The following is a 24,379-nucleotide window of genomic DNA, read 5'->3' on the forward strand; positions in this document are numbered from 1 at the left end:
AAGGGGTTTTTTCAAAGATTAATTAATGGTATAATGCTTTCGTGATGCATGTTGGCTCCAGAATGGGTGCCATTCTGAAAAGGGTTGCCCAAATGGACAACCCCTTCATAGTGTGGGAAAGAAAGCAAACCTCTCTGAGTATAAGCAATTTTGCACCATCAGGTGTTCCTTTCGGGCTCCTCTTCCTTCGCTGTCCGAAGCAAAGGACAATTGCACCGTCTGTGTGGAACACATGCCCTCCTCCCCTGGTTTGTTCACACTGCTAAATGTGGCTGCCTTCCCTCTTTCAGGTTTTGTCTCTGGACTGATTGTGCTCTGCAGACTGATTTCCACTTGAGTCCACTCAGGACTAGGATGCTGAAACGTGATTGTTCCCACTCCTGGAGGCTGCTGGGTTTGGTGCCACACACTGCCTTAATGAGCTTCACCCCGAGCACGCGACCCAGCTGGCAGTGAAAAACAGGAAGCATTTTGGCACACATTTTCCCTTTGTGGGGTGAGAGAGGAAGCAGACGTGAGCCCTAGCTAACACTGACACAATTAAAATGGAAACAGAGAGCTGTCTTGCCCTCAGTGCAGCGTGAGATGAACCCTGGGTCACCCGTTCAGGCTGTGTCCCTGCCAAGACCCCTGAGCTGGATTGGAGACACACGAGGAACATCCACTATAAAATTCATGTACAAGTGGTCTCCAGGGGCCTGAGGCAGCAAAGTCAAAGGGAAGTCTGTCTCCCCATCCCCACAAAATCTGGATCAAGCCTTATCTCTTCCCTTCTAGTGGGCAAGGAACCTTTAAATTAATTGGTTAGAAAAGTTTCTTAGGTGAAGGTCACTGGTGTATTTGGGGCACCAAGAGTCTTCTAACACCTCAGCATTAAAGAAATAATGGCATCTGTATTGTGTAATTTACAAGTGCAGATATTCTGAACTTGACAAAACACGGGGACTTTTGGTGGCAATTCCTCCAAGTGGTCCCATTTCAGCTGTTGGCAAACAGAGGATTTCATTCTCCCAGTTGTCTTGGAACTTTCCAAGTCTTTCTCATAGGTGTGTCCAAGAGGGTTTTATGTTAATTCTTCTTCATCTTTGCTTCATTTCTTCATTTGGGGATTTTGTAATAGCAGGAAGAGTAGAGGAGGGGTGAAGGGGTGGGGAAAACCTTCTCACCTTCTTTTCTTTCATTGGTAAATAGCATTCAAAGCAACTTGGAAGCTATGTAGTTGTAAGAAAAAAATAGGACTCCATTCCACACCTTGGGACATGTTTTCTTGATGTAAACTTAGCAAAGGTACTCAAGAGAACATTTTAGCATGAAAGCATTATTCTGTGTTTCATTCTGTCTGTCAGAACAGGATTCTGTGCTGAGCAGGAGCGTTTTCCTGTAACTCAAGTATGACATTCCTGAAAGATGGCAAGGTGAAATTTGTATCATCTTCTTTAAAACCCAAATCTTAAAGTCCTTATCAATGGCCAAACAAAATTTCTGAGCAAGTGCTACAGGAGCCCTTAGAAAAGATAGCAAATTCAGACTGGTATTGGTGTTCAGCACATTCAGGGTGGCATCTCTTTCAAAAGGGATGCACTTTTTGCCGTAATGTCATGGACAGTGCCTACCTAAAGCAGTGTCATTCCAGTAGCCAATTATTCCCACTTAGTGAGCAGAATTTACATAATGAGATGTGATGGCTTTTCCTGAGATTCAGAGGAAGAAGTAATTAAAAAAAATCCCACTGGATAATAATGCTCATCATCTTCTACACATTTTTTGGATGAACTGATGGGTTTTATGGCAAACTTCACCCCCTTCATCCCAGTGGTCAGTGTTCATCTGCCCTACACGCAAGGGCTGAACACTCATCAAGAGCAATTTAGTGCCTTCCTGGCGTAAATAAAAGAAAAAAACATTTTTTACAGTAAAGACCTTTGTCGTCTGTAGAACTCCAAGTAATTTACACAGAAGTTAACTTCTCCATCTTGCAGATGGAAAGCAGATCAAGGATGAGCTGGTCAACCCATGGTCATGCAGAAACAAAAAGCCTGGAGACCCCTAAAATCTTGATCCCTAAAATAAGGTCTGTATTCACAAACTTAGATCTGAAGGGATATTTTAGGGAATAAAATCCAGATTGTAGCAGCTATCTCTTTAAAAAGAAAATTACTGATAGATACCAAATCAGGCAGCTGGATGAATGGTGCAAAGATGACATTTGATCACCTTAAATGGAAAATACAAGCTATGTAGACAGTCTGCTCATAAGTCATTCATAGGTATGAGTCTATACAAGCCAGTTTTGCAACAGTTTGTAGATCTTTTTTATGATTGTGTTTCAGATTCAAATCTTATTGGCATCTACCCACAAACTTGTCATCTCTGGAAACCCCAGCTTATGCTAAATGTAAGCCCTTTGAGGGCTCTGAAAACACACGGAATAGGAAAAAAGGGCAGAAAATAACTGGGAATGGAGAAGAAACAGAAAGAGCAAAGAAAGAGGAATAAATTTGAGAGGAAGAAAGCAGGAGAATGAAGCAGATTAAGAGAAGGAAAGAGTCATGAGAAGAAATATAGGAGGAGAGATAGAGAAATTTGGTTTTAATTATGTTTATTGTAGTTCTTCATGCACAAAATTACAAAGTGAAAACAACATAAACAGCTCTGCTGCAGGCATGCTAGGAAACAATCCATAAAGCAAGGAAACGTTACACAGGAGCTTGGAGTGACTTACTGCATTATTCACTACGTAGTAATTGCCCGAAAGAAATTAATGGGACTTTTTTCAATTAGTTTGGCAGATAGCTGGAAAGACTTACAGGGTTCTTTGCTGCAGATTCTTTGCCTAAATAGCAGATAAAAGATAACCAAGACCTTTAGAAGCTAGTTGTATAATAAAATATTAGATACGCTCTGCAAGAGGGACACCCCTGCCCCAGAGCAGGACCCTCATACCAGAAGGAGGATATGTTAATATGGCAAAAGAAAATCCCTTCTCAAAGAACTTGAAGGAAACATTGGAATGAAGAGAGAGACAAGCTGTGGTGAAAAACACAAAAATAAACAATTTTGCAAGTCCAAACCCTGAACCCCAAAAAATTCCCAAATCCACCAATAAAACTGGACCAGCTTTCAGCTACTCAAATACTGCAAGGGACAAGCATAACAGGGATAGTTAAGTAACTCAGGTGTGAGGAGTTTTGGTAGGGTAAAGTCATTCTCCCCAAAGATCTGCATTCTCTTCCCCACTGATCAAGGCCAGCAGGGACCCAAATACCACAACAGTTCCAAGGCTTCTCGTTTGTATTCCACATATCCCTGTATTCCTAAATCCATGCTCATTTTACTTTCTCACTTCAAAGAAAGAAACTTCAGAAAAACCCTTGACTTGAAGGGCTGAATGGAGAGTACCTCCTATCCATAGCAAATGTCTTTATTTCCTCCTAGAGTTTGGATGATGATCACAAAGATCTTTCTTTTCATTTCCTTATTACCCATTATTACCTTTGAACATTTCTAATTTAGAAATCCATGAATCTTCATCTTCTTCATCTCAGACCTCTCTAGCTGCTGGATCTTCCTTGGTAGCTGCTAATAAAGCTGGGATCATTAACCAAACAATCAAGGAGAAAATCTAGATACATGTTAATAGGACGATATTCTTTCTCCTTATAACACTGACAATGTATCTTAAAGTTTCCTGTCAAAATGTCCTTGAAATCTGCTGAGTGTTATCCTTGCCAAGCACATTGTCACAAGAATTCTGCCTGTTTCTAACACAAGCCTCTGAGCTGGTTGGTACAATTTCTGGCTAAAAAAGTCAAAACTAGGAAGCCATGTACCCAAAAACAATTCAATATTATAACAAAGTGTCTACACTCCCAAAGGATTCATGCGCACAGGTCAATCTGTGTGTGACCATGTCCTGCACGGTGTGACTTGGCACCTGAGCTCTGAGCACCTGGCACAGCTGCAGTACCAGGAGTGCAGCCCGTGGTCACACATGTAGTGATTAATAAGCACAGCACGTTTATTAATTGCTATAATTGTGGCTGACCCAACTCGGAGCAGCCCTGGACTGCAGGGATGGGCACATTGCACAGCCTTCACCCTGCCAGCTGCCTCCAGCCCTCATCACACACTCCTGCCCCACTGACCAGGCAAACACAACTGGGGCTGCTCTCTTGGAAAGTCCATCCCCTCTTGGGATGGTGCAGTGTTTTTCTCGGGGCTTTCACCCTCTTTTCCTGGCCAGCTCTGGCACTGGCATCACAAAAAGGTCTGGTCCTGTATTCTGGAATACAGTTCCCATCCTGCAGGTTCTTGCCTCAGCAGAAGTGTGAACAATGTGAGAAATAAAGGCATGGAACTCCGGTGGGGGACTTCAACTGGGTTTTACTGAATTTTCACAATTCCCTTTCAGCCAGGAGTCAGCCTGCCAAAGCCAACCAAACTCGTGGGTTTTCACCTTAAATATGGGGGTGGGGGAGTGGGGAGGATACAGCTTGGAACTAACCCAGAATGGGAAAGGGTTCACCCTGAACATAAATGACAACTTATAGGACAAATCAAGGGACAAAGGGGGAAGGGAGAATTGGACCCCACCAACCCCTCGACGTCCTCTCCAGAACTTTCTAGAGATTAGAGTGAAGTGACAGGCAGGACCCAGGTGTCACATAAATGACGATTGACTAATAACAATAACATTGGTAAACCATAATGGGGTGAAACACGGGGTACATGGAACAAACCATTATAAAACAAAGAACAAAAGCATGCAGAGACTTGGTAAAGTCCAAAATGCACCACAACACCCTCTTATGCCCTTAACCTGCTCCGCTCACGCTGCATTTCTCTCTTAAAGCCTCCTAACAGAACAGAAAGTGTGTCCATGGAAACCTTCCTCGCTTTGCACCAGCTACACAGTCTGTTGCTACACTTTTGCATGGAATCTGTTACTGCTGCTTATTCAGTTGGACTGAAACAGTAAACTTGTCTGGAGCCGTCCTGAATTATTCATAGGCAGCGCGTACGGAGATAAGTCGGGGCATGAGATGCACCTCTGTGCTGAAGTCAACGTGGGGTGTGAGTGAGAGTGAATGATGCTCCTGTGGCTTTGTGGGGGAGCTGCTCTCAGCCACTGGCAGTGATGGGGGATTGGGTAATGACCATTAAGACCTGAAAGCCAATTTGCTCTTGACAATGGAAGTCCCGAGGGGAGTGTTTTGATACAGTAGCTGCCTTTGCCTCACTTTGATTGCGAGCACAACATCAGGGTCTGGAGTCTCTCCCAAATCTGTGTTTGGACTTTCACAGGAGCAGTTTTGTGGGCACATAGGGGCAAGTATATCTGATAGAGCTTAGGCAGCTAATTACTTTGTTATGCCTCTCCAGGAAGTAGTTAGATGACTACATATTGACTATGGCTCTGGAGCTACAGCTGGAAAACTGTCCATGGGAGTTGGATAAATCAGCCAATCTGTCATCCACCATCAGCTTTGAGCTCATTTTTCACACAGTGAAAGTGCATTCACTATCAAGTGAATCTGTGCTTTACAAACAATTTCTACCTTCCTCTGAAATGTGATACCAAAAGAGCCAGAAGGCAGTGTCTGAGAACTGTGAGTGGACCTGGTTTGAAAACTCTGGGTCCAGTTCTTCTCGCACATCACTCCAATATGCATTGTGTGACTTCCATCTCTAGTCTAGGTCTGCAGGGTCAGAAACAGGCCTGTTTATAAAGCCATTTTTCTAAAGAGAAGGTGTACTTCTATAACTCTGAGAAAATGGGAGACAAAGTTGTTCCATACTGAAAACACAAAACACTTCTGTGAGCCCTGGATTAAATACTCACTTAAGTGCTCATGTTCATCCTTGTCCAAAATGAGATTTTTTTTTTTTTTTTTAACACAAAATCTTTTAGAGAAGAGAAACTTGGTTCTGACCAGCTATAGCCCTTAGCAGACTTAGGAAATGTCCTGATTTGAAGATGTAAGTCACAAAAGCAAGGTGCCACATGCCACAGCACAAGCTAATGGATTTAAAAATAACAGAGCTACCTTCATAAACCACTGTTGGTTGAGCAGTTTGACCACTGGAAAGAGATTTCTGTTTGTAAATGTCATGTTCTTATTTAAATTAACTCAAATTTTCTTTGTGCTATCTTTATGTTAAAATCAGATTTATACCAGTTAGTAATTTTTCCCTAAAGCACTTTACAGATCTATGCCATCACAGTTGGTGTCTGACTTTCAGCTGTCAGTAATGTAGTACTGCAAGATGTTTTTAACTTAAATTATATATATATATATATATATCTTATATTTAAATTACTTCAGAACTGTGTACAGAGCCTTGTTTTTAAACACTTGTTCTCTTTCTGGAGATCATGTACACGTGCAGAGTTTGTTCGGAATCCAAGAATTTTCTGATTCTAGTACTCCTACAGAACATGACTAAATATTCAGCAATGCTTCAAATTAAGTTAATGCCCCACCCGAGCAGATCAGCTCTTCAAACAGCCCACATTCCTTCACCTGGGAGTGGAAGGAAATAATGAAAAAAAAAGTAAATAAAGGAGTGAGATGGAAAGCATTTTTGCTGTGCAATTATCCTGATTTTCAACTTGCTCTCCCTGAGAAAAAGAGGGAAGGGCAACCCTTGAAATGTCCCTTGGTCATGGCAGGGAAAAATTGCTTGTGGGTCAGTTGTGCCATCTTTACTCACCTTAACCAGTATCTTACTCTGACAGGCCACTGAATTTAGAGAGAGATCTCAATGCCTTATGCTTTAAAAGCAGAGCAGGTACGAGTGAGATGTCCCTCACAGCAGGAGCTGTGGGCTGGAGCAGAGAGGAGGAAGAGTATTCGGAACATCTTCCCTTCCATTTTGCAGTATAACATTCTTCTTACTCAGCCAATTTTCCCCCAGTCTATTCCATAAGGCAGCACTGAGCTCGAGTTCCTGGCTCACAACATAATTTTCACACATAACCAACCTGTCTGGGTAGAAGGGTTGGGGAGGAGCGTATTTCCACACATATACTTATTTGAGAGTACACTCATCCACCACAACTGATCGTTTCAGAGTTATTAGGCAAATATCACGATGACACCAGACCTTCCTTCCAAGCCATCTGGAGGGAGTAACTCAGAAATTTTGCAAGACTTTTCCTTTCTTCCCACTGCCATGATTTCATTACCATAAACCAGCCTACTAGCAGACAAACCAGGGAATTATGCACCGTGCTGAGCAAAGCCTTGGTGCAGGGTCCATATTTTGCCATTTAGCTCATAACAAGACTCACATGTTTATCAGTCATACTTGGGTGCATTGCTGCTCTTCAGCAGAGATTTTTGCCTTCTGAGGAGGTGGTTTGTGTTCCATGCACCCTCTGAATCACATTCTGCCTTTTAGATTTTAGTGCGCAACGATGACACAGCAAATTACACCCTTGTAATATGAAAACATAATATTTTTCTAGCAACAGTTCATAATGCTGTGACCAGCTGGTCCAAAATGGTTAGCAATGACACATTCTCAAATTCTCAAAGGCATGCTGGTAATGCAGCTCCTCAAATTTCTTGGGTTTAAGATGAAATGAATGGAGCATCTCACACGAAGCCATTCCACTCTGGATCATACAGTAGTGGGAGTTTCAGAGGAGTTGAAGCCTTCTTGAATTTAAGCAGCTCACCTTGTTTCTGGTGTCTTGTTCTCATGATGAGTCAACCTCTTTGATGACATCTCTGTCTGTATGCTGATGGTACAGGGAGATAGGGTCACCCCTAAATTCTCTACATCCCTGAAAATGAGAGAAATGTGAGCAAGGAAAAGTCCATTGCACAGCATGTGCTGCTACTTACTTACTTTGACTTGACATTGATGGATGCATTCAAGTATTTACAAGCTGCCTGATGAGATGACTCAGAGAAAGTTTGAAAGAAACAGCACGGCTGACACCCCTGCTTGAAGGGGGAGGAAGTGGGAGGGAAAGATTGCCTTGAGATCAGAGTTTGTGGTTTTTAAAAATGCTGCTGCTTCACAAGCCCACTCTTTGTGCTGGAGTAATTATGTGGGTGTACTAGGAAAAAAAAAAAAAAAAAGGCTAAGCAGCTTGAGAAAGGTCTGGCTGTGGGGAAACCCAAATTAAAAGATCTTGAAGAAGCAGAGCAACTCAGTAGTCCTGGAAGAGGACATGCAAGCCAGGTTTGCAAGAGCCTGGAGAAGTTCCTGGGCCAGCCCTGGGAAGTCTGGGATGCAGGTCAGACATCCGTGTGCAACAAGCCCCCCATTTCCAACAACCTGCTGTAAAATTCCTCCCTGCTGGGGTTGTCCCCAGTCTGTGGCATTGCATGAGACATAGATCAGCATATTTCTCCCAGAACTTGAAGACTGCTGTAGTCAAAGGTTTCTCTGACTACATGAGGCTCTAAATAGGATTAAGGACTGGAGGGTCAAAAGGCCATTTAGAGCTCTTCCTGCCCTGGAGATGTGTCCTGGTACTCACCAGCACCAAGCCCTCTTGCTTGGGAGAAGGCCAGAGTCATGGCAGGGCATGGAACAACCCTTCTGGAGATCATGTCTGTCATCACTGATTTTTTTAATGAGCAGACAGCAGAAAGAAGTGCATCCTATTCCATGAATTACCATTTTGGAGCTGTCGGGCAGGAAATACCTGCAACAAGCTGGGAAGGCACTCCCAAAGGCCATCACATTTAACACTTTCATTTTTCTAGCAGTGTGTGCAGGTCACAAAACAACAGAATCTGGCTTTCTCCACATTTCTAGATGGGAGTGGTGCACCTCCACCTGCTTTCAGAACACCTCCCCATGGCCCAGGGAGGGGAAGTGCTCTTGTGAACTTCCAAGCATTGTATAGGAAGAGTGTGGTTAAAATTTGCCTGCATCCCCATCCTCAAGACAGTCTCCATGAAGAAATCCTCATCCTGTAGCCAGCGTGGTAAGAAGGACAAATTCCCTGAGCAACCAGCTGGCACAGTTCAGAAGAAGAGCAGGAAAAAGCCATTTTCACCTGCAGAGTACTACCAGGGATTTGGTAACTTACCTTTGCACAAAGAAACCAACGATCTCAAGGATGTGAGCTATTTCTTGTATGCATTGCTGCTTTATGATGAGATAAACTCCTTTCAGAGTCCATTTCAGGCAGCTCTAAAAGCAGTACAGGGATGTCTTGAGCATCCTTTGCAGCTCACACCCAGGTGAGCTCCATGGCAGCTGTGGGGGCCTGGCTGGAGGTGCTGCTGTGGAAGTGGGACTTTGGAGTGGATCAGCCACCTCAGGACCCACCCAAAGGCATCCCCTAACTTGCAAAAGGAATGTGATGTACTAGAATTATTCTCCACCCAAGGAAATATCACATGCTACAATTTATATTCTTTTATATCCTCTAGGGGCTTGGGTAATTCTGGATGCTTCCTGTTCCATAAAATAAAAGTTTTGAAAGTTTTAAAATGGGGGAAAGTCTAAGGAACTAATGGAAAAATCCTAAAATGGCTGTCTTGTTCTGAAGAAATCAGAGTATTTCCCTCAAAAGTTTTTTTGTAAAAATCTCTAATTGCATTACAAGATATTCTATTTCCTTAGAATTTTGTTTTTCTGTCAGACTTTGCTGAAAGGGATATTTTTCTTGTCAAATCTTGTGTAATTACAAAAATAAAGGCACATTTCCCACTATGGTGGTGAAATTTCATTTGGAATGAAAGACATTAAAGAAATGTAGGTGTATTAATGTTGTTGAAAATAGCATTATGTAACAGACATTTGATGGACTTGCAGGTCTTTATTGGAGGTCAGATGCAGGTATTACTCATTCCCCAGTGCTCACAGAACTTGATGCCCCTTCTAACACGAAAATACTCTAGTGGACTGCAAAGGGAGCTGTTTTGGGACACTGGTACATCAACTTAGCTCCTCCTTTCTTTTGGGAGTATAAAGGAGCAGCACTGACTGGCAGAGCACGGTGAGGAAATCTGCTTAATTGCTAAAGCGCTAATGCTTAATACAAATCATGACACACGAATAAAAGAACGGGAGAAAGGAGCCTCTAGCTGCATAACAAAGAAGCTCTATGAGATTTTGAAATGTTCCCTTGCATGCATATATGCAGTGTTTTGTACAGTAACCATAAAAATGACATGTTTTATACCTTTCAAGCACAAGCAACCTGTTTTGACTTTGTAGCACTTGGTGAGTCATTAGAGAAACTGATCTTACTAAAAGCTTTGCTATTTCTCTTGTTCTAACTGATATCCCTAAAAATAAAGGCTTGGGTAAGGTACAAGCTGCAAAAACAAAATAATGTGCATGTTAATTGTCTCCCCTTCTTTGCAATGTGCAAGCTTGGGCATCCAGCTTGCCCTTCCTCTGCCATCCAGGACAAATCCTGGCTCCAGAGTTGCTCAGCTGAGGTGGAGCCCTCTGGACACAGATTAAGCTTCCTCCTTTGCTGCAAGTGCACATGGAGGGGCAATGAGAGTGTCTTTTTTCTCACAGACTCAGACACTGGGTGATCTGGTGAGGCTGGTTTCTGTGATGACACCTGGCTGAGCTCAGTCCACCTGCCCATCCACCATGTCTTGGCCATGGCACTCCTGGGAGCAGTGAGCCTCTGGAGCTGCAGCTGCAGATCCAGGCATGGAGCCTGTCACAAATCCCTTGGCTCATCCCCTGCCTGGGACCTGCCTGCTGGGCCCTTGTGCCCCACAGAGCCCCTGGTTTGTGCCATCCTGAGCCCTGGGCACCACCCCAGCTGGTGCAGAACTCCTCTTTGCAGCCGAGCTCTGCATGGGGAACAGCAGAAATTAGAGCAAGAAGGCAGAGACACCAGAAAGCCTTTGCCTGTGATCACAGCATTGCTCTCCTTAACAACCAACCACCAGAAGTGAAAGCACTTTACAGGAGGAAAAGCAACAACTAACCTATAAATAAAGCACTGCGTTCCTTCTCAGTGTATTTTTCCCCCAAGCAATCAATTAATGTTTCTGCAACAAAGAGATTATCAGCTCCTGTGAGTGGGAAAGGAGGGGTCTGATCAGAGAGTGAGGGGGCTCTGCTGCACATGACACACTGCAGAGAGAAGCACCTCTCCTGCAAGATGCAGCACATTGCATCCAACAAATGGAAGACATTCCTGCACTGAGGAATCATCTTCTCTCTGAATCCAAACATCTGTGAATTTTATTTACTTTTTTTTTTTGAAGGCTGAACGAGCAGCTATGTGTGCAGAGAGGCAGCAGGGTATTCATTTGCTTCGTTGTTCATGCCTTCAATCTTCCTCTGGCTGGTTGTGAACAGTACTTTGCTGCTGAGTATCAGTGGATCCTTTCATGGTATCTGAAAGCTTGTCAATAAAAATAACTGCAACAAGAAAAGAACAGCTTTCCTATCGTGCAGCACTTTCAAGTTATCTCTTGATAGCAAGCGGTCAGATGTCACCACTATAAAACCACAGTTTTCTGGGATAATGTATAACCTGAACAATAAATCCAGTATTGTATTCCTAGTCTTTCACATCAGATATGCAGGGTCTAGTGTCGCTGCTTTTCCCTTCAGTTTAACCGGGGTTGGTCTGTCTGCTCAAGCTGCATGTTCTTCTGACTCCTACTCCTTTCTAAAACTAACCCACTTCATCTGCTGCCTGAATAAAAGGCTTCACATTAGTCACGACATCTTCCTGCACTGTTTTATTCACAAAGTTTGACAGAAAAATACATGTTATGAAACCAGCTTTTAATGCTCGATGGAAATAGGTCCGAACCTGCCTGGGCAGCTGTCCTGTGAAAACTGAAGGCAGCATGAAGAGCTTCAGTCCATTTTCACCTGCTTGATGTGCTGCCAGGCTTGGGTCACCCAGTGATCAGACCAAAGACCATCATGCTGGGTGGACCAGAGGCCCCTCAAAACCAACCTTTGACAGTGGTCAATAGTAGGTGTGTCAGGGCAGAGGAGGACAAATAAACTGTGGTGGGAATCATGTTGATTCCTCAACCTGTGCCCTCAAGCCAGATGTGCTCACAGTTTTAGCAGCTCAGGCAGCGTTTTTCTTTTTGTCTTTTGGTCATCCTATGAGGCAATTCAGATTTTCCACTCCACAGTGACCTATGAGTAGAACACATCCAGTGATCTATCAATGCATAAATCACTTTCTTAATTTGCTTCAGGTCTTCAGTCTGATAACACTAGAAGAGGTTGCCCAAGAAGCTGTAGGATCTGCACCCTACATTCAAAACCAAGGAAGGCAAATCCTGGACTAAGCTGGCCATGCTCAGAGAGAGGTTTGGACCAGATTATGCCCAGGGATTCCTTTCAACCTTAATCATCTTGTCTTTGTAACTTGTCAGGTTCTTCACCCCCCTTTTTAGCAAGTAATAGTGAAACACTTCTTTCTTTACTTTCTTCTTATCCATCAACCACACCACTGATGATCCCATGAAGGACCACAAACCAACAACCCCTCTTTGCCCTTGCCAGGTCTCTTTTCCAGAGTCCAGGGTGATTATTCTGTTTTGTCTCTCCCCTTATAAAAGGGTGAGGTGCCCTGTACCTTCACTCATCCTTGCTGCCCTTCTCTCAACCTTGATTAATTCAACTTCATCCCTCCTAAGGGAGGAACGAAGGACCAGAACTCCTTGCAGAGTTTAAGAGCTGAGCAAATCTGGCACTTTCTACTGTGGAAAAATGGTATATCCAGACTACTAGATAAATTTCTCCTAATAACCCTAGTCAACTTTGGGTCTGGTCAACTTTGCAGAGCAATGAAACAGCATTTTCTCCATGGTACTCTCAGATTTCTATTTATCTCTCTTAAAGTAATTCTTGATTGTAGTCCCATCTTACAGCATCTTCACTCCTCTGCTTTCTCCTCTTCGTTCTTGCCCTTCTCCAGCAGTCAGGGTGACACTGGTGTTTGTGGGGCTCTAGGGAATCCAGGCGGTCTCAGCAGGAGCTTCCACCACACCAGGAAGGGAAAGGCTTGAAGGGAAAGGCTGTGGCTCCTTGGCAGCCTCAGTCACGGTGTCTTCTGGCCACCACAGCCACTTCTGCTGTCCTGTCTCATCTCCTTGCTCCTCTCCTGCAGTACCTTGGGGCACCTTGAGTGTCCTGCCACACTTCAGAGCCTTCCTTACCTCCACAAACAAAAGGGCACCAACAAGTAGCTTTCTTCCACGTTAACACCTTAAAACTCCTCTACAAAGGAGCAGAGAACATCCAGGCCAGTGCAGGGGATGGAGGGAAGAGACTGAGGCTGAGGGAGAGGGGCAGATGATGGCTGCACTGAGAGGCAGCTGTTCCATCAGCTGAGGCTGCTGTGGGACTGCAGCTGTGCTCACACTTCTCAGAGACGAGCCCCTGGAAGCTCAGAGCCTGAGGAAGGAAGCTGCTAATGAGCATCTTTCCTTCTTCCCTTTCTCACATGCAAAAGTACAATTCTTTTAATGGCAAAAGATAATAACTCTAAGATGTTGTGATTACACCACACTGGTTTTTTCCCCCCCCCAGCAAATCTTTGCTGGCTTTACATAAAATCTGTCCTCACACACACAAGGCTGTGTGAGGTATCTAACACTAAAAGCAGAAGGCTGTCTTACAGAGAAATAAGGTGAAGTTCAGGGATGTAAAACTGTGTGATTGAATTCATGCAGTCTATTAGGAGCAGTCAAGAAACAGGACTTAAAGACCTGTCTCAGACTTTATTAATGTCTTTAACCACTAGAAAACTGTTTGTACAGAAGGAAGCATTTCTCCATGTAATACTGCTGGGGAAGAGATTGAGAAAAAGCCTGATGCATGTCTGAGGGAGACACCTAATTTCTTTTCATGCTTTTCAGTTATCTTATCAATAGCCTTATCACTTAGTATCCAGAGCCTTACTTTAAATTTCCTATTCCTAAGTAGGATGACTCAAGTCAGATGCCCTCACACAGGGCACAAAAACAATTTTCTGTCTGGGTCACACTATTCCTCTTTTACACATTTTCCTTCTGAAATCCCTCCAGACTTCTCTTCAGATTTCTCTTCAGAAATCTGAAGAAGATAAGCCCTGCTCTTCTAATAGTGATGGGACATCCTCCTCCCAGCCAAGGGCCTCTGCTCTCCAGCTATGGCCCCTGCTAGCAATCTTCATGGACCTGAGTGAGGAAAGCCTTTCAAAATTTTAATACATCTATCCCTGTTCAGGAAAGCACTGGAGTCAGGGATATTTGAATTCACTTGCAAACCCCCTGTACTGCCAGGGAAGTTTTGCAGAAAATGAGTGTCATACCCACAAAGGCAACAAAGCAGAGTAAGTGTAACATAACTAGTGGGACTTTCATGTTTCTCTAAAGCTTTAAATGGTCCATATTTTTATATCATATTACTTCAAAATTTATATTTGTTCGTGTAATTGGAGACTCTACTGTCCCAAAGCAGTCAAATTGAAACTCTGTGTGCAGCATGAATGTTGTTGTTTCCTGGTATCTGCTTCAAATATATTCCTAATGCTTTCTTTCACAAGTTTATTTCCCCCCCATCCTATTCAATATTCCAACATATTTTAAAAGGTTAAAAAAAAAAGGTGAAGAGAGAAAAAGATAAAGCTATATTTCTAACAACTATGGCAATGACAATCCTATGTATCTCTGAGGAGAAGGGGAGAAGGTTTCTTCTGCATACTCTAGGAGTTACAACCACAACAAGGCAACATCAGCAACAACCATTTCTAGCTTTGTAGAGCTGATCACAATCTGAACTGCCATCAGGAACTTAGACTGTCCCACTAAATGCTTTCCACCAGTCAGTCTCCAAATTAATTAAGAAGGAAGGCAAGTATTCCTGAACCATTTCACAGTCACACAATGGTTCCCAAACAACTGAAGGGAGATACCTTGAGGAGGGAGGTCAGGAGCAGTAAAGTCATGGAACAGCACAAGGCTCACTTAAATCCCAGACAATGGTGATGGCTCCCATTACTCCTCCAAAATGACCAGATAATGACAAATCAAATATCAGTTTTGTTTTGATTTCAGGCTGTCAGTTTTGTTTTGATTTCAGGTTGTCCTAATGTGACTGTATATTGCACCTCCTGTAAGAAAAAGCAAGAGCTTCCCTTCAGCTGTCCCAGAAAGGCCTTGTCCTGAAGCTGTTACAGGGAAGACAGCTATAGAAACTGTTTTTCTATGACAAGCACACGATGAGCAGAGCAGCACGTTTGGCCCCAGAGCCCAGTGAAAAGGCAGGATGCGGGAATTGCCTCCCACTCTGGCCATGAAGCCAGAACCACATCCTCTCTCTCAGGGATGACCCACTGTTTTTTCCTCTGCTGCCTACTACAGACCATGAGGATGGTGCACATCCCACTCGAGCCTGAAGGGGATTGTTTACCCTGTCATGAATACCACGCCTGGGTGAAATGGAACTTTACAGCAGCCCACAAGTAGTCAAACCCCAGCCTCTGTAACCAGAGTGCAGACATGCACTCCTGCTCTCCCCATCCTGCTGCTTCTGCTAGCTCAGCCATGTGCTCTCCAAAGCAAAAAAATACTACTGCAACCACTTCCCTGACACTCTTGTTTTCAACAATGGTCTTTTCATATCCCCCATATTAAATCTGATGAGCTGGCTTTGCTTAAACCTGTACACTCACATACATATTTTCATGCTGAGACAATGTTTAATAAGCTCAGTCCTGCCCAGCTGAACAATTTCTATCCAGCAGGCATTGCTCAGGAGGGTTCACAAATCTTGAAAAGAGTTACCTGGATGCCTTTCATTATTATGGCAGCATCCCTAGTACATAGGGAATCACAGCTGGAGTTCTAACAGTGTTATGATCATTCCCACCTTCCCATATCAGCAATCCCACTAAAGCCCAGGGTAAATCTGCCCTAAGGGGAGGAATTGGTGGGCGTTCAATACCACCAGCATTCAATGAGCAGCTCAGGGTAGGCTCAATTTCTACAGTGACCACTGTCCCCCCTAAAACAGGACAAAACTCTGTGAAGAACAAGTCTTTTTACTGCTGTGATGGAGCCAGACTCTCATCTGTTCTTGCAAAAGGATGAAGCCCAGAACAGTCATAGCTGAAAGTATAAATTAATCCCTCTTAATATTTGCCTTGACGTTTAATCTCAAACGCCACTAACCTACATTTGTTTGAAAACAATCAACTGGTGTCTATTTCAATAGTGGTTGTGTATGCTCTAGAATCAATTTTCCCTGTTTGTACTCTCTTCCGTGCCTTCATGACTTTAATCACCTTATTAAAAAATGTGCAAGAACGATAAATGTGAGAAAAAGCAAACCTTTCAGCCTGAGACTGAGTGGAGACATGTATATCAGTGAACACATTTCCTGAGTAATAGCACACTACACAGTTTGTAAAACGCAATTATGCTGTAGCAACCCTTATCAGGAAACATATTTACACTGATTTCTTGTAGCAATAGATCAAAGAACTTATTTTACTGACCTATATCTGTATTTAGTTGTAGAGCAGTTTCTTACATAAATAAGCAAATTGTCTTCCTTTTTCTGAATAATTTCCTACTAATGGACAGCAGTTTTCCTGACATAGATGCTATGCAAAGATTAATCTTTGAAGGCTTAATCTGGTGTCTGAATTTAAAACAACTCATGGTAGGAAAATTGCAGATGTGTGAAACAGTGGCTGTCTGGAGAGGAAAAGAGAAGCAGTACACACAATGAGGCCGCCACCCTGAGAAGACATGAACAGGTGGCCTTGTCACAGAAATAGAGATTTTTTTCTCCTGTCTATTTTCTCCTTTGTCTCTACCCACCCACAAAACTGTCTAGAAAAGTATAACTAATATTCATCCAGAAGAGGAGGACTAAGGAGCATGCAAGGCTCACAAATCCTGGCTCCTATTCCTTTAGTAACCAGGGCTGTGCAGAATTTACTTCGTAACTATCCAACCAAACTTCCATTGAGACAGTGCCTCCAGTACAGCTGAGCAGATGATGGTGACTCCTTAGGAGGGTGATTTTAAATATTTGGTTTTCATTCTACTTTTAAAAGCCATTCCTGGCTCTGTAAGGGCTCCACACATGGGACATGTCACCTCTGGGCTTCTTGCCTCCATTCAGCCCTGCTCATTTAAGAAATTTCTGCTTTGGAAATTTCTATAAAATATATATATATTTTTTTTTAACAAGATGGGAACTTGTTCAAAAATAGAGAATCTTATGGAAATACAGGTATTAAAATGAAAATTTTGGTACGAAAACCAGCTTGTGTCACTCTAGGAGACAACATGTGTCAAGGCTGCTGGAGCTGATGTAGGGATTTCAATTTCAGGATTAGGTGTTCTCCTCACCAGTGTCGTTTGATAGAAAGGAAAATGCATCTTATCCAAGCCCACCCACTGGAGAAGTTTCCACTTTTATTAGTAAAAAATACTTGGCTCAGGAGCAAGTATCTGAATGTCCCTCATCCTAGAGCAGTGCTCAAACCCATACAGACATCTCTTGGAGAAGCACAAGAGACTCACATGGCCAGACCCATTTAAGGACACCCATCACAGAGCAGCTGATGAAGTGCTGTCAGGGGAATTTCTCCTGGCATGAGAAACCCAGATCAAGCCAATGAAGGGTTTAAATCTGTTTTTCCAACAACCCCACTCTGAAAAACAAGCACCAGGCTACCACCTAGCCCCAAACAAACTTGCTCTTTTCCCTATTTGGAGAATACATTTAGTGTTCTGCTTCATGCCAGAGCAGCATGGAAACATTACCCAGCCAACACTGCTGCCTAAATTTTTTGAAAATGGCAACTAGTTACACTTTGATTTCCTTAGACAAATTTGAAACCAGGTTGGCAAAATGATAAATCTTGCATTATCTTGCAATAATTGCAGCTTAGTTCATTAAAGTTGACCTCAAAATGCAGGTCATTTATTTGTGATAAATATGGTGATAAATATGCCCAAACCCCTCTTTTGGGCAAGGAGTTTTCTATGTCTGGCACAGCTTTCGTTTAGGTGGAAAAATAAGTTGCTTAACTTCTTTGAATTATTAACATGGAGAAAGAAAGTAATCAGTGCAAGTCCACATTGGGAAGGAATCTTGTGGAATTCAAAGAGTTTTATGTGTCAACAAAACCAAAATATCACCTGCAAGCTCCACAAGCTCCTAAACCCAACCAGTCTGTGGTTATTAGGGGAAAAGACACAATACATGTATTATTGAATTGCTTGTGGAGGCTGATCTGTGTCAGCAGGCACTGCCACATGTGGCTGGCTGCCCTGTCATTTCCTACAGAGATTTTCCCAAGTCTCTGAATGACACTCAGAGAATTGTTCAGGAGAGCATCACATGTGTCCCATTAATTCCAAGAGGAGACGTGTCACTGCACTGCACTTTTTTAGAAATTTTCCATCATTACTTACATTGTCTAAGTATTTTGCATTTTCAATGAGTGATGAAGGCAGAAGTAGAATAAAAACTCATTATGGTTAATATCTGAGCTTGCAGAATGTTTTAAGAAGTCAGTGTTACTTGTAAGAAGGAAAGAAAGTGCCAAAGGCAGCCATGCTTTGTATGAAGAGTAGGTTATATCTGTACCTACCTGTATCAAGTGAAATTCTCTCCTGGCATTGCTCTGGCAGGAAGGTTGGTTTAAGAGGTTGGTTTATTGACTGATTGTTTCCTCCAGCCCAGGATATTTCAATATTTGCATGATGGATCCAGAAACATATAACCTGGAGGGACAGGAGTAATTTCCTATTTCAGGAGTTCTGCAGCCAGAGAGAAGCACTGAAGAACAGTTGACACAGAAATCAAATCATTGGACTCCATTTCTCTGAGAATAAGGAAAGGCAAATATGCTGGAAAATATGGGTCAGTGGATTTAAGGAAGTGGAAAACAATGAAAATATTTTAGACTTGGTTTAAAAACACTTGCCAAGTGGTTTTGGTTTAAAAAGAGAAAGCAGCCACTTTAGCTCATTATCATACACAGGTCAGGCTGTCTGGTCATGCTCCCCTCATGCAACAACTCATACTAGTCTTTACTCTTGTTATTATTAACTTGACTAAAGATATTTTTTTGGGGAAAAAATCCCAACTACCAGAACATTAGAAAAGTATTAGTTTTTGCTTTTGATCAAAAAAGAGGCAATGTTTAAATGATCTGTTATTCCATACGTGGTTTGAAAGGTGTTGATGTGAGTCAGCCAATGAGTTTCGAAGGTACCACCATTCATTTTCTTGGTCCACATACGTCCTGTGGGAATGAAGGAAAAAGAAAGGTAGAATCCCAAGATGCTGAAATATAAGCCAATGGGTGCTGATGGATATAGTGGTCCCTAAAAGGCCACTGTTGACCACACTGGCTTTAGCTTCCTTACATTGAGATTGTGGTGAATAACAGGGTCTGTGATGTGCTGAAAACTAAATAATGCCAGGGAAACTGCAGCCTTTTTTGGAGAGCAGCATTTGTAGTAACCAGGTTGTTCATTTAACATGTACTGGCTTACTAAGTAAAGTAAATTAAAGGCTGAGGTGGCAACAACGATAAGCAGCAAATTTGTTTGTTCAGTAGGGAGCTGAAACGTGTCGGCTCATGCTTTGATCACGTTAAATTGAGAGGTTTCAAAGTGCACACAGGAAATGCTCCAACAGATTAACTTTGTCCCTGGAGGTTCGTCCCAGTCACTTTTCAGCCTTCTGCACTCTGTTATCTGTTTCAACAATTCCGTAACTTTAACCTCGGAGAATCCACAGAGAAAAGTGACAGTGTTAAAGGTCAAGGGTTGACTTCTAGGGTGATGGGCATAAGTCTTGGTCTTAAGAGACAGGCTATTGGGCAGTTTTTGGTTCTTAACAAAAAGAAAGAATAAAAAGAAGGAGAGGAAATGGAAAATTAGGTGAGTTTTAAAACCATTCGCTTTAAATGCGGTTAAGGTGGTAAATCATTACTGCGGATCAGTATCCCCACATGCTGTGGAGATCAGTACATTGAAGCCTGGCTGCTGAAACACCAGAGCCTCAAACTCAATCGACTTCAGTTCAAAGAAGGAAACAGCTTTCCCTGAAATGCTCCCCATGGACAGGTGTTTATAAATAAACACTTTTCCTAAAAGTGGGTTTTCCTCTGTCTGAAATGGTGCCTGTTCACACTGCAGCCAACCTCTCTGCGAGCAGGTTATTTTCACAAAGCTTGTAGGAACTTGATTTTCTTTGAGGGATCAATGGGTTGAAATTTGTCAATAGGTTCAAAAGATTTCGGGGGTGTGGAAGTGACGAAGATACAAGCGCACACCGCAGGATTGCATAAGCCTCATTTCTGCAGGAATCAGGAAAAAAAGTTGCAGCAATATAAAAATAAATAACTGAGCAGGCATAATTCCTAAAAAAAATGCCAGTAGCTAGCCAAGACTTCATTTTTGCCGAGGGCAGAAGGAAAGGGGAGAGCTGTCATTTTCCTCACTGTTTAAGTATTTTGGCCTGTGACATCTGTTTTTGAGAAGTGAGGACATTTCACAGATAAAAACCACTCCTCTCTGAAGGAAGGAACGTGGAATCTTCTTAGCCTATCAGGGAACAATAAAATCTCCTGAAACTGGTAGATGAGATAGCATTTTTTTCTGTTGCTAATAATGCTGTTCAGTAGCACAGATCTGTTCATGGAACTCAGTGCTACTCATGCTGTTTCTCATCCATCATACACAGTATTTAAAGCTGGCAAGTTATTTCACTGTTTGGGGTATCATTGCAAACACAACTATATAGACCAGAGAGGTACCTACATCTGCATGATGGAAGAATCTCCATGGCCATAACACTCCTGAGTGTCCAAGCCTGACCCTAAAGAGACCTAACTGGCAAAATCTCATTCTAATTACTAAATCTGAATTAACTACCAGCACAGTTAGTACACAGCATCTCAGTGGAGTCAAGAAGATAATGTCTATAAAATCCCTTGCAAAACAAATTGGCTGAGATGGGTTTCTCATATACGTGAAAAACTTCTACTATATTTGAAAAATACCGTAATACTCTAAGAATATTAAAGGCAGAAATTTTGCAGTATTGAAGAACATAATCATTTCTTATTTTATTGATGACCTAGGGCATCATAGAATATGAGAGTTATTTTCTCATCAATACAGGACCAGCTAGAAAATCCTGCTGCTTGGCAGAGCACAACCCCTAACCCAGGGAAGTGACCTATTGACTGAAAAACAACAGCAAATCTAAGTGGTCTGCTAGCCCAGTTAATCTGTTCTATTTCCCTGTTGTTGGAGTTAAATGTTAGAAGCTTCGAGCATTATCTCAGAATCCCAAAAATACCAGCTTCTCTCCATTTTCAGTTCAGCTTTGTGTTAAAACAACATTGTCTTCCTATCTATCTTCTAGACTTTCAATCCTGCCACTTGAAAAATATTTCCTTTTAAAGAAGAACATGTGAACAAACAAGAAATATCCCTTCTCTGTGACAACTTGGGACAGTGACCATGGGTGCTGCTGATTGCTGTGCCCAGGGTGATGTGCAGTGGCATGAAAAGCTTGGTTAAAATTCAAAAGGGCTGCTGCACATTTCCTCTCCTATTTAGTACCTTTACTTGCACTCCTCTCTGCACAGCCTTTTGGACAATCCCTTGGTGCTTATGGTTTTCCTGACCCCTTCATTATCCTGTATTAACTTCTTGTTAAACACTTTTCCTGCTGGGAAACCTAGAAATTTTCTTCCTTCCCCCAGTGAGATCTTAACTTAGAAAGAACAGTTATAGCAATAATTCAATTTAGGGAAGAAAAAAATAAGACAGCTGCTCAGCCACGCTATTCAGCACTGATTTTTTTTTTTTTTTCTTTTCAACCTTCTTAAGTTTTTCACATTTTTTTAGGAATGGGAGCTGTGTGGAGCAGAAATTTTGCTCTCATTTTTGGGGAAAACACATAACACTATTTATTCATGCAAAAGCAGTTCTAAATTTAAACAAAAATAAACCATAACCTGAAATCCATTTTTTTCTTTAAAGCTAGCAATCACTCCAGACAATTCAGCACAATTTTGACTGTAAGTGCACGAGCTTAACTTTTTGCTTGATAGATCAAAAATACTCCCCAAATAAACTTTCCTACAGTATTTTCAGCACAGCCTTAAAAAGAGCCAGAGACAAAAAAAAAAAAAAAAAAAAAAAAAAAAAAAATCAAAACCAAAAAAACCAACAAACTCTTCCAAGTCTGCTGCACCGAGGCAGGAGGTCAAAGTGCTCGCACAAATTGGTAAAGAAGTCATGTTTTATCAGTGACTCTGCAATTACAGACGTTTGATTTCTGTTTGTAGGACAAGGTCCTCCCATTGATGAAGAACCCACCGGGCATGGAAAGAAAAGGATCTTTGTGTGAGGAGCAGCAGCACATGACAGGCATCCTTGTGACCAGCTGGCTGATGCAGCCCGGGCTGCCCAGGCTCGGGCTCTCCCTGCTCTCACTGTGTTCCACCCCCAGGACTGGAGTCTGCTCAGCTCTCCACAAAAAAAAAAAAAAAAAATTGAAAGAAAACCCCCAACCAAACCAAAAACCAAACCCTTGAACAGCCTTTGGAAGAGGTGGCTGTGCTCACGGTTAAAATAAATGAATTAGGAAAGAACAAACTGCAGCCCCCTGGGCAGTGCTTGGCCTGGCTGTTCCCTGAACAAGCTTGTTTCTAGATTGCAGCAGGTATCTTTCCCAGAGCTGAAGGGTTCTCCAAGGGAGTGATTTCCCTTTTATTTTTCCCCCCCTTAGGCATTTCAATGGGAAAGTTAAAAATAAATGAAACGAATCAATGCCTTTTGGCTGCCGCTGTTTCAGCTGATGCCTCCTCTAGCAAAACACAAGCTTGATACGGTGCCTGAGAGCTCTTCACGAGAGAAAATGGGGTTCTCCACACAAGATTTTACAACTGCAGCCTTCCATCCTTATGACTTGGAGTAGTGTTTTGCCTCTGAATGTTTGTGCTTTCCAGCTATGAGTGAATATATGAAATAGCTCTTCTGTGCAGTGGGAAGCAACCTAACAAGCCTGAGCTACACAAGGGCACTGGAGGAGTTTACAAATGTGTGGAAGAGCATGTGATGAGCAAGCCAGGGGAGTCCTCTGACAGAGCTGGGGACAGCACTGCGCCTGGAGAGGAGCAGACAAACAACTCGAGCAGAAAAAGGAGCGTCTTAATCTCCAGTTGAATGTAGGTACCAAATCTCTGGTCTAGGTTGTAATCTTGCTAGATCTGAGAGAAAATCTGTAGGCAAGAGAAGGCAAGCTGGGCTGATCTGGGTTTTATAGGGCCAGTCTTAGCTTAATGGGGCAGCACAGGAAACAGATGAGTGGAGGAATAAATAATATGTTCAACCAATGGAGAGCTGGGAAGAAAAAAATCTTCTTGTGGTTAAAATTCTATGAAATTCTTGCTTTTATCTGCTGAGAGAGGCACTTATTTGTTGGGGACAAAACAACATTAATGGAGACTAAAGGGGCTGATGATGAGTTTTTGGGAACAGGGTCCAACCCCAACAGTGTCCCCAAACAAATTCCATTTGGCTCTTGTAGGCAGTGAAAGTTTAGTTCTACCTCTGAGGCAGAAGATAAAAGAGGGGCTGGAAAGGTGAATTGCTCCATTAGGTACAGAGACTGAAGGAAATATGAAGGAAAAACTACTGTGTGCATGAACTGAACAGCCACTGGGGAATGCCAGGGTGAATGTCACATTTAAAAGTGATCCTAATAAAAGCAAATAATTGTCTGAAGAAAGGAAATGGCAGCAAAATGTTTTGAAAGTTCTGTCATACTAGATATTTTCTTGTGGTTTTGCAGGAATGGAGTGGCACAAATATCATTAATAAGAAACCCCTTCCCATCAGAGATCACATAAGGATCTATTCAATACTGCCCTTAGGCATTTCACAGGAAGCCAGAACATGTTTTGGATGGTAATGTGGAGGTAAGAGGATTTAAATGCTGGACATTTTAGTAAAAAGAGAATCAGAAGAAGAGTACAGCAGAGTCTGATGCTCCACTAGTCAAGGTAAGAGTACAAAGTTCAGCATTCCACAAAATCTATCTCACTGGCCAAAATCTAGTCTGAGAGCACTCAAGAGCAGTCTGGGAGTGGACTGTGCAGGGATAGCACTCCACAAAGGATGCAGCCCTTAACAGCCTGCCTGCAAAACAGAAACAGGTGATGAGAGCAGGGCAGGGAGCACAGCTCAGTGTGCAAGAAATGGAGCATGTGGTAGCAGAGTAGAGGGACTGGATAGGTAACACCTCTGCCCTGTGGCCTCCAAGCCTGGTGCACCAGTGACATGGTGACACAGTGCCAGCACAGCACACCTACACACTGACACCAAAGCAGCCCAGCCTTCTTAGCAGGAGGGGATCACAGAACTGA

Source organism: Sylvia atricapilla, chromosome 2 (genome assembly GCF_009819655.1).
Source record: "Sylvia atricapilla isolate bSylAtr1 chromosome 2, bSylAtr1.pri, whole genome shotgun sequence".
Lineage (NCBI taxonomy): Eukaryota > Metazoa > Chordata > Aves > Passeriformes > Sylviidae > Sylvia > Sylvia atricapilla.